We start from the raw sequence: 14,179 nt of genomic DNA on the forward strand, positions 1-14,179 counted from the left end.
GCAATAAAAGAAAAATCCCATCTTGGGAATGATTGAGGCGCAATCAGATTCCGCCATCTCTCACTTTAGTTCTGGCGTTCGTGTGCTTCGGATCGAAGATAATTTTCAAAGAAGTGTCCAAGTTAGAAATTTAGTGAGTGGTAAAATTATACGGGTGTGTGATTTTTCAATCAGGTACGTGCATAATTTATTGCAGTTCGACCTAAAGCTGACGTAAATCTAATAACTAGTTGCGTTTAGTATGGCATGTGTTAAAAGTTTCCCCCGTTGCCCTCACAGGACCTTTTGTGGTACCTCACGGTACAACGCCATTTTGTAGGCCAACCTACGGTTGGCGAAGCACACGATCGGCCTAGTGGTCCTTAGCTGGCCACTACGCCTAAACCGTAAAGGACATCGAAACGCTCTAGCCGTGCGCGGCTATAATTCGTCAAAGAGCGATTCCTCGGGCCCGAATCGGTGCCCTAACCGTAAAAGAGGACCCCTCTCGACAGAGTCATTCCGGTATCGTCCTGGGCTCTGTCGATGTAAGCCAAAGAGGGAAGACGCCAGCGTGAGAAGCAGATCGCACCGTCAAGCCAAGACGATCTGCTATCCGATCCACCAGATACTCCTTCCGACTACGACCACCACCCCGCCGGAGGCCCAACCAGACGGCGACAAGATCTTCGGCGAGCGCTCGTCCATCGTCTTCAAGAACACCAGCAACGCGACTTCAACAGCAGCAGTACCGGTACGTCCCTCATCCCACAATTACCAATAAACCACCCACAACACATTGAAAATCAATAGTTTTTCCAAATTAATTTCCACCCACACTTCAGAAATAGTATATTAAATAAATCCATAGTTTTCATCTACAATAGAATTCATTTTCAACTAACACGAGAAAGGTGACAATAAACTGCACGTTGTTCGCGAAGCCCCTCCGATTGCCCAGTAGTAAGCCGACCTTGAGACCCAGTTCGAGGGGTCACTTGCTATTGAAAAGTTTACCGCGAGCTAGAGAAGGGTAAAACTTGGCGCCCAATTACAACACACGAAAGGTAATCGGAGGATCGTGTAGAATTTAAAAATCTAAGGATTTTTTAACAGGCGGCAGGAGAGTACGCAACCTAACGGTTTGCGTAGCATCCGTGCACTTTCTAACGCCGTTCGAAATAAATTAGAAAATTTTTCAAATTGAAAGACAGTGGCCGATTGGTAAGTCGGAAAAGAGCGCAAAATTTTCTGCGTCAAACAAAAGTAGTTAAAATTTTTAAAGTAATTGCCTCGATAATTTACACAAGTAAAACCAAATTGGTAGCTGAATTGAAAAGGTCCTGAATTGAACATAAAAACACACATAAACCACACATTCTACTACATTTATTTTCATGATTTTTCATTATTTATAAGTTGCAATTGAATTGAATTTGAATTTTTGTCTTAGTATTAGTTAATTTGAATTTTTGCTTAGTATTACTTGAATTTGAAACTTATTATAATTAGTGCCTAATTTAGTATTTAGCATGAACTCTGAATCCTTACTCCTACAATACCGTTCTATGAACGCAGATCATCTACTCGATGATGAATTGGAGCATGAGCTGATGATTCGCAATGTCGAGTTTTCAAGCGCTGAATCGCGAGACAATATGAAACGGAAGTTGAGGCACAAGCTAAAAGAACAACGGGAAAATAATAAATTTACGGTTGATGTGATTGATTCTGATGAAGGCTGTAGAAAAGAGTTGGCACAAATAGCGGAGAAGTTAGCGACAATCCGAGATAAACTAGATGAAAGTAGGATGAAGAAAGCCGATCTGTCGGTAGTGCAGAGCAGGTTAATTCACCTGTATTTCAGATCGATTAGGTTGAAGGAAAACTTTGAGGTAGATGGTTTAGAAGGAAAAATATTCCGGATGTTGAATTCGTTGCAAACTGAGAATCGCAATGAAGACGTCCAAGAAAACAAAGAAAAAGAACTTGTTGAAGACGACTGGCAGGACTATTCCAGTGGACATAATGATGAAAATACGCGGAAGAAGAAAGGGATAATCAAAAAAGTAGTAGGGAAAGTGAGAACAAGTACCCCGAAGAAAAAGAAAATTATAAAGTCGAATGTCGAAGGTTCTGCGGAGATATTTAAAAAATTAATAGAACACGTGGATAGCTATATTGAAGCGAAAATCAGTCAATTAAACAAGGAGAAGGATAGAAAATATGCGGACGAATGCGACTTAGAGGAAAAAGATTGTAGTTTGATCCAAATAGAAGGAGAAGTTAGAAATAGGTCAAAAAAACAGTTAAAAGTAAATTATAGGAAAAATGACAGCGAGTTCGACAGCGAGGATAGCAACAGTTCCGAGGAGAATGCTGGAAACTTCCGAGGACTCAGGCGGAGACCTCGGTCGGTAGCAGACTGGAGAATGAGGTACGATGGAAGAGATGACGGGAAGAAGTTGAATAAGTTTATTGAAGAGGTAGAGTTTATGGCAGAAGCAGAGGGTCTGAGCAAACAAATGCTGTTCAATGAGGCGATTCATCTGTTTGCTGGAGATGCTCGAACCTGGTATATGGAAGGTAAGAGAAACCGAGATTTCCACAACTGGGGAGAGCTTGTTGCTGAATTGAAGTTGGAGTTCCAGCCACCTGATATGGATTTCCACTACGAACAACAGGCTGTTCAACGGAGGCAGAAACGTTCTGAAAAGTTTCAGGATTATTATAATGCCGTAGTTGAAATTTTCCGCTACATGGCTGTTCCACCGTCCGACGAAAGGAAATTTGATATCATCTTCAGGAATCTCCGTTCTGACTACAAGAATGTGTTGGTCGTTAAGGGAATCCGCACGTTGAAGGCGCTTAGGCAATGGGGAAGGAAGTTGGACTCGGTCAATATGTGGATGTATCGGAGCCGCGAGCAAGACTCGACACCCAAGCCTATTCAGGTCCATGAAGTCTCAGCCAAGCCGTTCCAGCCTAGGAACCAACCAGATGAAAGAAGGTGGAAGCCGTCTGTTACACCGTCCTACAGAGAACCAGATCGACCAGTTTGGAGAAGACCGCACGAGAAACCCGAATCTTTAGTACAGCAGAAACCTATTTCGCCAAGGGAAGGAGAATATCAAGGTACACCCAACCGGCGGTTGTTAGATTTTCTAACAATTCTGTATAAGAATCTACCAAAACCTGTATAAAAACTGGGCATATGCGAAATTGTTAGATTCTTTTACAAAAAATGTAAGAAAAGCTTACAAAATTGTTAGATTCTTATACAATATTTGTATAAGAATCTAGCAATTTCGCATATGCCCAGATCTTATACAGGTTTTGGTAGATTCTTATACATAATTGTTAGAAAATCTAACAACCGCCGGTTGGGTGTAACCGGCCCGAGTCAAGCAGAACATCGCTGGAAAAACGAGTCGCAGGTTACAAGGTGCCCGAGCGGACGGTTTGCTTTAACTGTAGGGGAAAATACCATCAGTATGATTCGTGCTTAGCAGCAAAGGAAGTGTTTTGTACAGTTTGCGGCTTCCCTAATTACAGAAAGTAAAATTGTCCTTACTGTGCAAAAAACTGAAAAGGATCAACATAGGAGGTCGTCGAGTCCCGATCAAAAAGCTTCCAACGGTGTTCGTCCCGTATTGTTCGGATGTCAGCGAGCTACACGTAATGGTGGAAGGAGATAACAGGCCTTTTTCTGGAGTAGATGTCCTAGGAGTTCGGCTGATTGGGCTACTAGATAGTGGAGCCCAAGTATCCGTTTTAGGAATTGGCAGTGAGGACCTCATTAATAAGTTGAAGTTGAAACTGTTCAGTACCAAAACGAAGGTCACTACTGCTGGAGGCAATCGATTGGAAGTTAAAGGGTATGTGAACCTGCCAGTAACCTTCGAAGGACAAACGAAAATCCTGACAACCTTGATTGCACCGACGATGAAAAGGAGGTTGATACTTGGGATGAACTTTTGGAAATTGTTCCAAATAGAACCCACAGTTCACACGTCAGCAGAGGAAGCAGATTTAGCCGAAATTGAACGGATTGGGGCTAATGGAGACAGTAGGTTGACACCGAAACAAATGGATCGACTGGAAGAGGTGAAAACACGTTTTAAAGCGTTTGAGGAAGGAGGTGAATTAGAAACCACGTCACTAATTAGTCATAAGATTGAATTTGAAGACATTTTTCTAAACGCACCACCTGTGAGATTGAATCCATATCCATGGTCTCCAGAGGTGCAAAGAAATGTCAATGAAGAATTGGACAAATGGATAGCGTCCGGAGTCGTAGAACGATCCACCAGCGATTGGGCATTGCTGATTGTTCCGGTTATGAAAAAGACCAAAGGAGAGGATGGTCAGCAGAAAATCAATGTGCGTATGTGTCTCGATGCGAGAAAGTTGAACGACAGGACACGGCGTGATGCCTATCCACTACCTCATCAGGATAGAATTTTGGGTAGATTGGGGCCGTCAAAGTATTTGACAACGATCGATCTGTCCAAGGCGTTTTGGCAAATTCCGCTGGACAAGGATTCCAGGAAGTACACCGCCTTCAGAGTATTTGGGCGAGGGCTTTTCCAGTTCACCCGATTACCATTTGGCTTGGTCAACAGCCCAGCGACATTGTCAAGGCTTATGGACCATGTGCTCGGTTATGGGGAACTGGAGCCCAGTGTTTTTGTATACCTGGATGATATTGTTATCGCCAGCAATTCGTTCGAGGAGCATGTTCGGACCTTGGAAGAAGTAGCGAGGAGACTGAATGCGGCAAATTTGTCGATAAATTTGGATAAATCGAAATTTTGCGTTCCAGATCTGCCCTATCTAGGATTTATTCTCTCGGAAAGTGGAGTTCGACCAAATCCTGAAAAAGTTGAAGCAATCGTCAACTTTGAGAGGCCATCTTCGGTGAGATCACTCAGGCGGTTTTTGGGGATGGTTAATTACTATCGCAGATTTATTGACTGTTTCAGCGAAGTAACTAGTCCCCTAACAGATCTCCTAAAAGGCAAACCGAAAGTTGTAACCTGGAATGCGGAAGCGGAGAATGCTTTCAACATTTTAAAAGAGAAGCTTATAACAGCGCCTGTTCTGGCCAACCCACGTTTCGATTTGCCGTTTAAAATTCAGACCGACGCAAGCGATCTTGCAATTGCCGGTATTTTGACGCAAGAGTTCGAAGGGTCAGAATACGTAGTTGCTTACTACTCACGGAAGCTTACTACTCCCCAACAGGCGTGGAAAGCTGCGGAAAAGGAGGGGCTGGCTGCCCTAGAATCTATTGAACGGTTCCGTCCTTATGTAGAAGGCACTAGATTCACGCTTGTGACCGACTCCTCAGCTCTTTCGTTCATAATGAACACGAAATGGAAGCCGTCGTCAAAGCTGAGTCGGTGGAGCATTCTTTTGCAGCAGTACGACATGGTAGTAAACACCGGAAAGGCTCTGAAAATGTAGTTGCAGATGCACTTTCCAGAGCGGTCGAAGTACTCGAAATTTCCAACGATAATAGCTGGTATTCAAGGCAATTCCAAAAGGTCCAGCAGAACCCGGAAAGTTATGTTGACTTCAAAATTGAAGACAACAAATTGTTTAAATTTGTTTCGGCAGCTTCGGACGTTTTGGATTATCGGTTCGAATGGAAGCTGTGTTTACCGGATGAACTTCGAGAGACTGTGCTAAAGCAGGAACACGATGACGTTCTCCATCCGGGATATGAGAAGACACTCCAGCGAATCAAGACCAGATATTATTGGCCAAAAATGGCACTGGATAACAAGAGGCACGTGCGAGCCTGTGTCACGTGTAAGCAGTGTAAGCCCTGTAATTTTACATCAGCTCCAGAAATGGGAAAGCAGAAGCTGACGGACAGGCCATTTCAGATTCTAGCTCTAGATTTCATACAGAGTCTCCCTAGAAGCAGGAACGGAAACTGCCATTTATTAGTCCTAATGGATATTTTTTCTAAATGGGTTATACTGGTTCCTGTGAAAAAGATCGAGGCAAAAACTGTGTGTAAATGTGTAGAGGATCTCTGGATCAGGCGATATGGTACCCCGGAAGTGGTCATCAGCGATAACGCCACTGTGTTCACCGGGAAAGAATTCCAATCTCTTCTTAAGCATCGTGGAATCCGTCACTGGCCGAATGCTAGGCACCACAGTCAAACAAATCCAGTGGAACGTGCCAACCGGACGATCAATGCGTGTTTACGAACCTATATGCAAACAGATCAACGAGTGTGGGATACCAGAGTCGGAGATATTGAGGAGTTGATAAACACTACTATTCATGCTTCGACTGGGTTTACTCCATACCGAATCCTGTACGGGCATGAAAAAATCGTAAAAGGAGAGGAGCACAGGCAGGAAAGAGATGAAGGAGAGCTTTCAATAGAGGCTAGAGATGAACATAGGAAGGAAGTAGGTGGGAAACTTTTGGAAAAAGTCAAGCAAAACTTGGATAGAAGTGATGGAAAGAGCAGAAAAGCATACAACATGCGGCATAAAAAGTTTGCTCCAGCTTACCAGATTGGCCAGAAGGTGTTCAGGCGTAACTTCCGGCAATCTTCTGCGGTGGAGCATTATAATGCAAAGTACGGCCCATTATATACACCGTGCACCATCATTGCGAAACGAGGCAGTTGCTCGTACGAATTAGCAGATGATGCGGGACGGAGTGTCGGTGTGTTCTCTGCGAACGATATTCGTCCTGGCAATCATTCGTGAATCGATAGTTCTAAAATTAAAATAAATATTATAAGCTAAGTCCGTTAAATAAGGTAGACGATAAATTTTAGTTACGTGATAGTCCATAGTTCGCTGTAGAACAGTAAAGTGGTCCGTGTCGAGAGTACAGGTCGATAATCGTCATGAATTCTATGTCATCGTCCAACCAAATTTTAGTTATGTGTAGATCGAAGATTAATCGCTATAAATCATCATCAGCAGCTATTCGTTCATCATGATGATAGTTCCGAAGGTGATGATATTCTATCCGACGTCGTCCATCATTATTATTTGTATCAACGTAGTTTATCTTAGATTTTTATAGCATATAATCATAGTGGTAGTTGTCGTGTAGTAGTAGCAATTAGGGTACGTGTATTTGTAGATGTAGATGTAGCAGATTCCTGTAAAATACATAGATAAAAATATTTGTGTCATTATTTAATCCGGATTAAATCATGATAATTGTCTTTTGTTAAGGTGCACCAACAAGAGACATACGAATGGAATAAGAGTATAATAGGAGGAGATGAGTAGAATAGGGTCGAAGAACAAGAAATGTTTCTCTACTGTTTCGTCCGTGTAGCGCAAACTTACCTGAGAATGCCAATTAATTGATTCCAACCGAACGGATTTTGTTCCTAGGGTTGTTCCTAATCCACCAGGTGGCCAACTGGTGGAACAAAGCTAGAAATAAAAGAAGTTCAATCAGCCTAAAGGATAGGTATATGAAACAAGTTCACTTATCGCAATAGCAGCCATGTCCACAGCATCCATCAGCATCTCTCTGCACATCCATAGCTCCGCAATAGACACGCGCGCGCGTACACACGACAGTAGACTAAACTGATTTCGTGATTCGTAAATCCACATACCCGAACGTGATAAGATGAAGTGATAACGGAATGAATGTAGTAGAAACTCACCACAGATGATCATCGCGGTGTTCATCGACAGACATAGGCACAGTTAGGGACCAACATGTGATTAATTATAGCAAATTTCGAATGAAATTTGTGTCAAGTTACTCAAGGTTTAAACGTGTTATTTTGTCGTCGTATACGTCTAATTATTTTAACTACTACATGTCGTCTATTAAAATAAAATTGTAATGTATATTTCCGGTAATTGTCTTGATGGGGTCACTTGCTATTGAAAAGTTTACCGCGAGCTAGAGAAGGGTAAAAATACCTATTTCAATAACATCCAAAAACAGTTAATCCTGTGCATGTACCTATATCAATAATACTGTTTCCAATATAAAATACGCACACTATCACTTGTGTGTATACGTTACGATATGATTGCAGTGATGCCGAATTCTTCAATGTTTTGTATTTGAGTTGAAATATAATTACAAAATTGCAGTTTTTGTTGTAGTTTTTCAACTTATCAGCTTAATTTTATGTTTGTCATAGATTATCTTTTCGATTTACCTTATTTTACAAACATAAGAGTTGAATTTCACAATGAAAGTTCATTCAAGCATTTTTGAAATAAAAATCTAGGTCGGCAACCCTTGAGAGTACTGCAAGCCATGTAAACAGTTTGGAATACGGACAAGGATAATTTGGACGTTGTTCGAAATAAACCTATATTAAACTATAGGAAATCGCGTTGGTTTTTCAAATATAATTATATTTATAGTGAAAATGTGATGTGCTTTATATGTTGTGAAGTGAATTTTGAAAGGATTCATTTGTGTTAGCTTGAAATTGAGTGGAAAACAACGGCGTGAAAACAGATGAATCTGCTAGTAGCAATCGAGCAGTGCATCAAACCAACAGTTCAGAGGTAGGAAAATGAAAATAAAAGTGCTTTATAATTTTATCTTTTAATAATTTGATTCTTGTGCATTAAAACATTACTCAAACAAAATCTTGAATAATATTCCAAACATTCGAGAATGTGTTCCATCCATTATTGTGTACATACGATGTGTGAAAGTGTAATTAAATTGATTTTTTATTTGGTTTATCGACGGTTGGGATTAATATACGGGCTGTTATTAATATGGGAACAGATACCCTACAATATTTTTAGTATGAAAAGTCGAAATAAATTTTCCTTATACAAATACCTGGAAGTTGAAACATTCATGATGGAAGTAGAGCCAGTATACATACCTGCGGAAGAAAAAAAAGTTTTCAAATAATTAGACTTTTGTAGCTATATTGAACACAAATACAGGGTCTAACGTTAAGCCCGGTTGAGATGGGCAAAACGTCGAAATTAAAATTAGCATAACTGTGCGAAAAATGAACCAATTCCAATAAAACAGGAAGCATTTTATGCAGGAAGATTTTTTTTCGGTTCGAACAGATCGTCACGTTTCTATTGTTTTATGGATTTATGTTGATATACGCAAACACAATCACGGAAAAGCTCTAACGGAGCGGCGAACCCTCAGCAACTTTTCAGTGGATGATGCTAACTAAGCTTGCGACGATGGCGCCAGCAGATCGTTCAGGTTTGTTCAAATATTGTAGCTGGCTGTCGCAGCAGGATATTGTCATATTGTACTACGACGGGCGACAAGAGGATGTTATTTTATGGGTTCCCGATGGTAGACACAGGGTAGGTCAAATTTAATTGGAAACGTTTTTATAGAGTCGGGCCCACGGCATGCGCAATAAGAAGTGATCCTGACGCAGTTTATAAAATTCTTTAGTCTTATTGAATTCTGTATCCGAAACCAAATGGTCATTAACTCATTGATTACTCCTAATAATAAATTTAAAATCAAGAATTTTAAACTTCCGTAATGTGTTTTCATTGACATCGACAAATTGACAAAACAGCCCTTTAATTGCATTAATCCAGGTCTCTATTTGTGCACTAGGAATAGAACCGACAATAACAAATCGATATTACAACACACCAATAACCATGTCATATGCGTCCTTCACATTGTCACCTCCGATAAAAGGCACACAATTTCTTCAACCTACATCCTTCACCGGTGGCTTCTTTCATACCGGTGACTTTGGTCCGGTTTCCTGCGGTAGGTCATTTCCTCTGATATTCCTTCGACTAGTAAGTAACACATAATTTCCATCGCCGGGCGGTCTAAGGAGCCATCATTGTATATCATCAACGACCAATAGCTCGGCAAACTATACGATGACATGATATAATGTCATGTTCGTCCCTATCATCGCCTAAGATCAAAGAAATCGGATATGGCCGTCCCGTCAGCAGCGGTGAAACCTGTCTGCAGATAATGCTGTTATTCTTTTACGATAATGCCCACATGAGGAAGGATGACATTGAATAGTGAGGTATGTTGCTTCAAGGGTAATAGCGTGAATGTGTCATATTTACTATTATTTCTGTATCGGTAAGGAAAAAAAAAACATTTGGGAAGTTGTTTAAATGATTCCCTCTACTAAATAATCTAACGGCCAAATATTGTATGTACAGTATGTAAAAAAAAGTTTATCCACCCTTCTTCTCAATTGACTTTTTTTTCTTGTGAAAATCAGTTTAATTTGATGAAAGTTCCTCTATAACAGCGGTTTTCAACCAACTCCGGGCATTAATGCGTAATGTCGGATGAATTACAATTTTAATAAACATTTACTTTGATAATTGTGTAATTTTTTATTTCAAAACTTTGTTTTGTAAATAATATGCATGGCGATCACTAAATTAAGACGTATTGATTCCTGCCCTCCACAACGTCTTCTTCTATCTTCTTCTTTTTCTTATTCTTCTTCTATGGCTCTACGCTCCAACTGGAACCTGCCTGCTTTTCAACTTAGTATTCTAATAGCATTTTCTCAGTTATTAATTAAAAGCTTTCTATGCCTGCAATTGCATGAGTATGTATCTTGTGTGGCAAGTACAATGGATAAACTATGCCAAGGTCGAGAATGTTTCCAACCCAAAAACATCCTTGGCCGGACAGAGAATCGAACAATCCATCTCCGGTTTATCAATCCTACGCCTTTGCTCGCGAGGCCACAACGTATCGTATTTTTAAAACATGCACATATAGCTTCTAAAAGGCCCGTATGGGGGCTTAGGGTCATTTGGTCATAGTTGAAATACTGTGCCTTACGAAGTGAGAAGTGAGTAGTGAGAAGCAAGAAGGGGGAAGGAAGAAAGAATAAGGAAGAAGGAAGAAGGGAGAAGGATCAAGGAAGAAGGAAGAAAGAATAATGAAGAAGGAAGAAGGATCAAGGAAGAAGGAAGAAAGAATAAGGAAGAAGGAAGATGGAACAAGCAAGAAGGAAAATGGAAGAAGGAAGAAAGAGGAAAGAACAAGGAAGGAGAAAAAAGAAGAAGGCAGAAAGAAGAAGAAGAAGGAAGAAGAAAGAAAGAAAAAAGAAGGAAGGAGGAGAAAGAAAAAAGATAGAGGACGGAAAAAAGAAGAAAGAAGGAATAAGGAGAAAGAAAGAAGGAAGAAAGAAGAAGGACCACTCGTTAACTAAGGTCAAATTTTTCTTAACTATTCGGCCAAACGACCCGTTCGGCCGAATGGCCTGACACCTGTATGGGTTTGTTATTGTCTTTGTATTGAGCCAAATTCAGGGAATCAATATTCGAGCAACGCCTAATAATATACCCTTTGTCATCAACAAAGTTTGTTACTGACAAACGCACCTCGTAACAAGCCTTTATCAGACAAGAATCATTTGCCTCACAGGCTCTGATATTTCCGAGAATATGATGCTATTTTTGTTAGAATTAGACTCTTGAATATTTTCATAAAAATATAAACTATGATAGCATAAAACCGATATTTGCTGTAGAGATAATGAAAAATAACGGGTTGAAAAATTAGCAACAAAATTGTCTTCTTTTTTGTTGCTGAAAAAAATGTTCGGATCTTTGTCATTACTATCTCCGAGAAAAACAAAGCTTTTTCGTTGGTTCTCTTCTGTCGCTTGTTTCGCATGCGTATTCAAGAAAAATTGATTCCCTGGCCAAGTTGATATAGTAGATCTGGTCAGAACTCCAAAATAATTTGGAGTATTTATAACATTCGCTTTTGACATATTTTGATCATTCTTCCAAGGGCCTATATTAAAGTGGGGCGTCGTGGCCATTTTTCAAATCAATGGTTTTTCGAAACCTTTCTGAGTCCCAAATAACTGTGCAGAATTTGAGCCCGATTGGTTGCTTACTCGCTTTCCGCATCGCGTTTGAAGTTTGTATGAAATATGGGAAAACGTATATTTTTGCATTTTTACTTCTAGAGGTTTCAGTTCATTGTAAACCAAGTGGCACATTGCGTAAAAGTATAATTCGAAGGATGCCGAAAAACTTTGCTGAAGAAGGTACGTTGCTGGAACGACCACAAAAAAAAGTTATAGCACTGCCGAGCTACGTGGACCAATAATTTAACTAACTGTTGCTTCAAAATTATTGATCCTATAGGGCTTTGGAGCTAATGGAAGTTATTCGGAATCATTTCACAAAGTAAAAATTCCGTCAAGAAGGAAGATGGGTTTTGCCCTCTTACTACCTCAGGGAACGTCCACAAATTACGTAACGCTTAGAGGGGGAGGGGGGTTGAGTGAAGTGTGACGATCCGTACAAAATTTTCAGAAGCTTCATACAAAAAGTGTGACATTGGGGGGATGCGGGGTTGAAAAAGTCCAATTTTTGCGTTACGTAATTAATGGATCTTCCCTTAGATTATCCGGTAGTGTTGGCAGAAACATACACACTCAGTTTTTATTTCTGCAGCTCGGCTGGGTTTCGACAAATTTTTCGCTGATTTTCAGCAACTGACAAATATCTCGGCGAAAAACATGTTTGCTGAGGCTCGGCTGTGCGAATCTCGGTAAAAATTAAACAATTTGCTGAGATCCCGGTAAAAAACTAAGTGTGTTGATTTCTTGCATATGATTTGAACAATCAATTTTCGAAGCTTAATAACATTTATTGTAGACCTTCCAGCTACGTGACTTCTCCAGCAAAGTTTTTCGGCATTTTTCAGACTATATCATAACGTATTGAGTCACGTTATTGACGAGTAATTGACGCCGCGAAGAGCACAAATGTGAAAAAAGACGTTTTCCCATACTAATCTTCATATAAATTTAAAACACGATTCGGAAAGCGATGACGGAACCAATCGAGCCCATATTTTGCACAGTTGATTGGGGTCCCAAGCATTAAGCGCATCAAGCGAGTAGAAATAAGCACCGTAGTAAGATAAGTACCTAAATTATTATACCTACGCATAGTATAAATAGTGTAAGCTGCGATCATTTTCTTCAAGTCGAGTCAAGTACGAGACACTGAAGACGGCCTTACTGTTGAGGTCGAAATACGTATCTGTCAAGATACAATTAAGTGGTGGAATTCAATGGGATGGTATAAACTCGTCTTATGACAGGTGAAAACATTCCACTAAAAAGCTCAAAATAATTTTCTTATCAAAAAGCTGTTGAAATATTTTTTCGGATGCCCTAGGGCCCTAGGCCGTCCCAACTGTTCTGGAAACCATATTCTCTAATGCATCAGTAAATATCTCTAGAAACAAAATATCCGTAGCTGAAAATATGTCCATAAGACATGAAACTATCGAGATTTGAATTAAAGTAAAAAAGGGTCATTCAGGGTCTCCAAAACAGGCTGAAGTTCGGAACATACGATCTACCCGATCAACCAAGCTCTAAACGATGTATTCGTGCATTATTTTCACAAGTTACAATAGGCCCTCCGTGATTCGATTTTCTTCGACTTTATATCGACTCAGCCATAATAAAATTATTTTCTCGGTTACTCTGATGGTTCTTCCGAACAATTTTCCAAGGAACTTCTATTCCACATCTCGATGTATGCTTGAGTCAATGGTCCTTTCATTAGCGACTCATAGAGGATCGGCTGTATTATAGGCCCTTTTTGGAGCTCGAAACATTGTGATCTATCCAATGAACCAACTTATGAATGGTGTATGATAAGATACCCCGGTAGGTTCATTGAGTTGATATGACTTCAATCATTATTCATACAACTACTACAGACCTCTTAGGTTCACCAAAACGTCCTGGAAACCATAACGATTGAACTACTTGATCATCCAAGTACGTGTACGCAGAACAAATCGCAGGTTAACCTCATTGTCGTTGTGCATCTTGACTCAAGATTTTTTTGGAGCACCTTGGACATTGGATCTATGAACTAACCTCATGAATATTTTGAAGTACTTTGAAGATGCCGTATTTACAAAAGTTGGGTTTGCATGATGCGTATATACCAATTGAACAGGACGGAGGGTCTACCGACGATGTGGACATTGCAAAAGCCTTGATTAATCCGGTAGATACCGTTAGCTGAACTTCAGAACGTTTAGGAGTACCTTGAGCATCTTTTATTCTAGAAAATTGGATTTGCCATATGCGCATTTTTAGAAGCAGCAGGGACTATGTCCAAGGGCTTGACGATCCCTCCCCAGGCCATCTGCAAGTTGTGCCTGCCTAGGATGTGGTTGGGTTTGACAG

General features: G+C 40.3%; 1 protein-coding gene and 1 long non-coding RNA gene across 3 annotated transcripts in view; both read right to left on the bottom strand.

Annotated features, from left to right (window-relative positions):
- The window catches only part of LOC134225541 (MOB kinase activator-like 2), a 539,900-nt gene that overhangs the window by 486,011 nt on the left and 39,710 nt on the right, over positions 1–14,179 (bottom strand). The window lies entirely within an intron of this gene.
- Positions 295–6,992, bottom strand: LOC134221122 (uncharacterized). Its single transcript, XR_009982217.1, has 3 exons — positions 6,795–6,992; positions 6,519–6,729; positions 295–1,661 (listed from the first exon to the last, which is right to left on the bottom strand). It is a non-coding gene; the product is annotated as an uncharacterized LOC134221122 (long non-coding RNA).

The sequence above is a fragment of the Armigeres subalbatus genome, chromosome 3 (genome assembly GCF_024139115.2).
Source record: "Armigeres subalbatus isolate Guangzhou_Male chromosome 3, GZ_Asu_2, whole genome shotgun sequence".
Classification (NCBI taxonomy): domain Eukaryota; kingdom Metazoa; phylum Arthropoda; class Insecta; order Diptera; family Culicidae; genus Armigeres; species Armigeres subalbatus.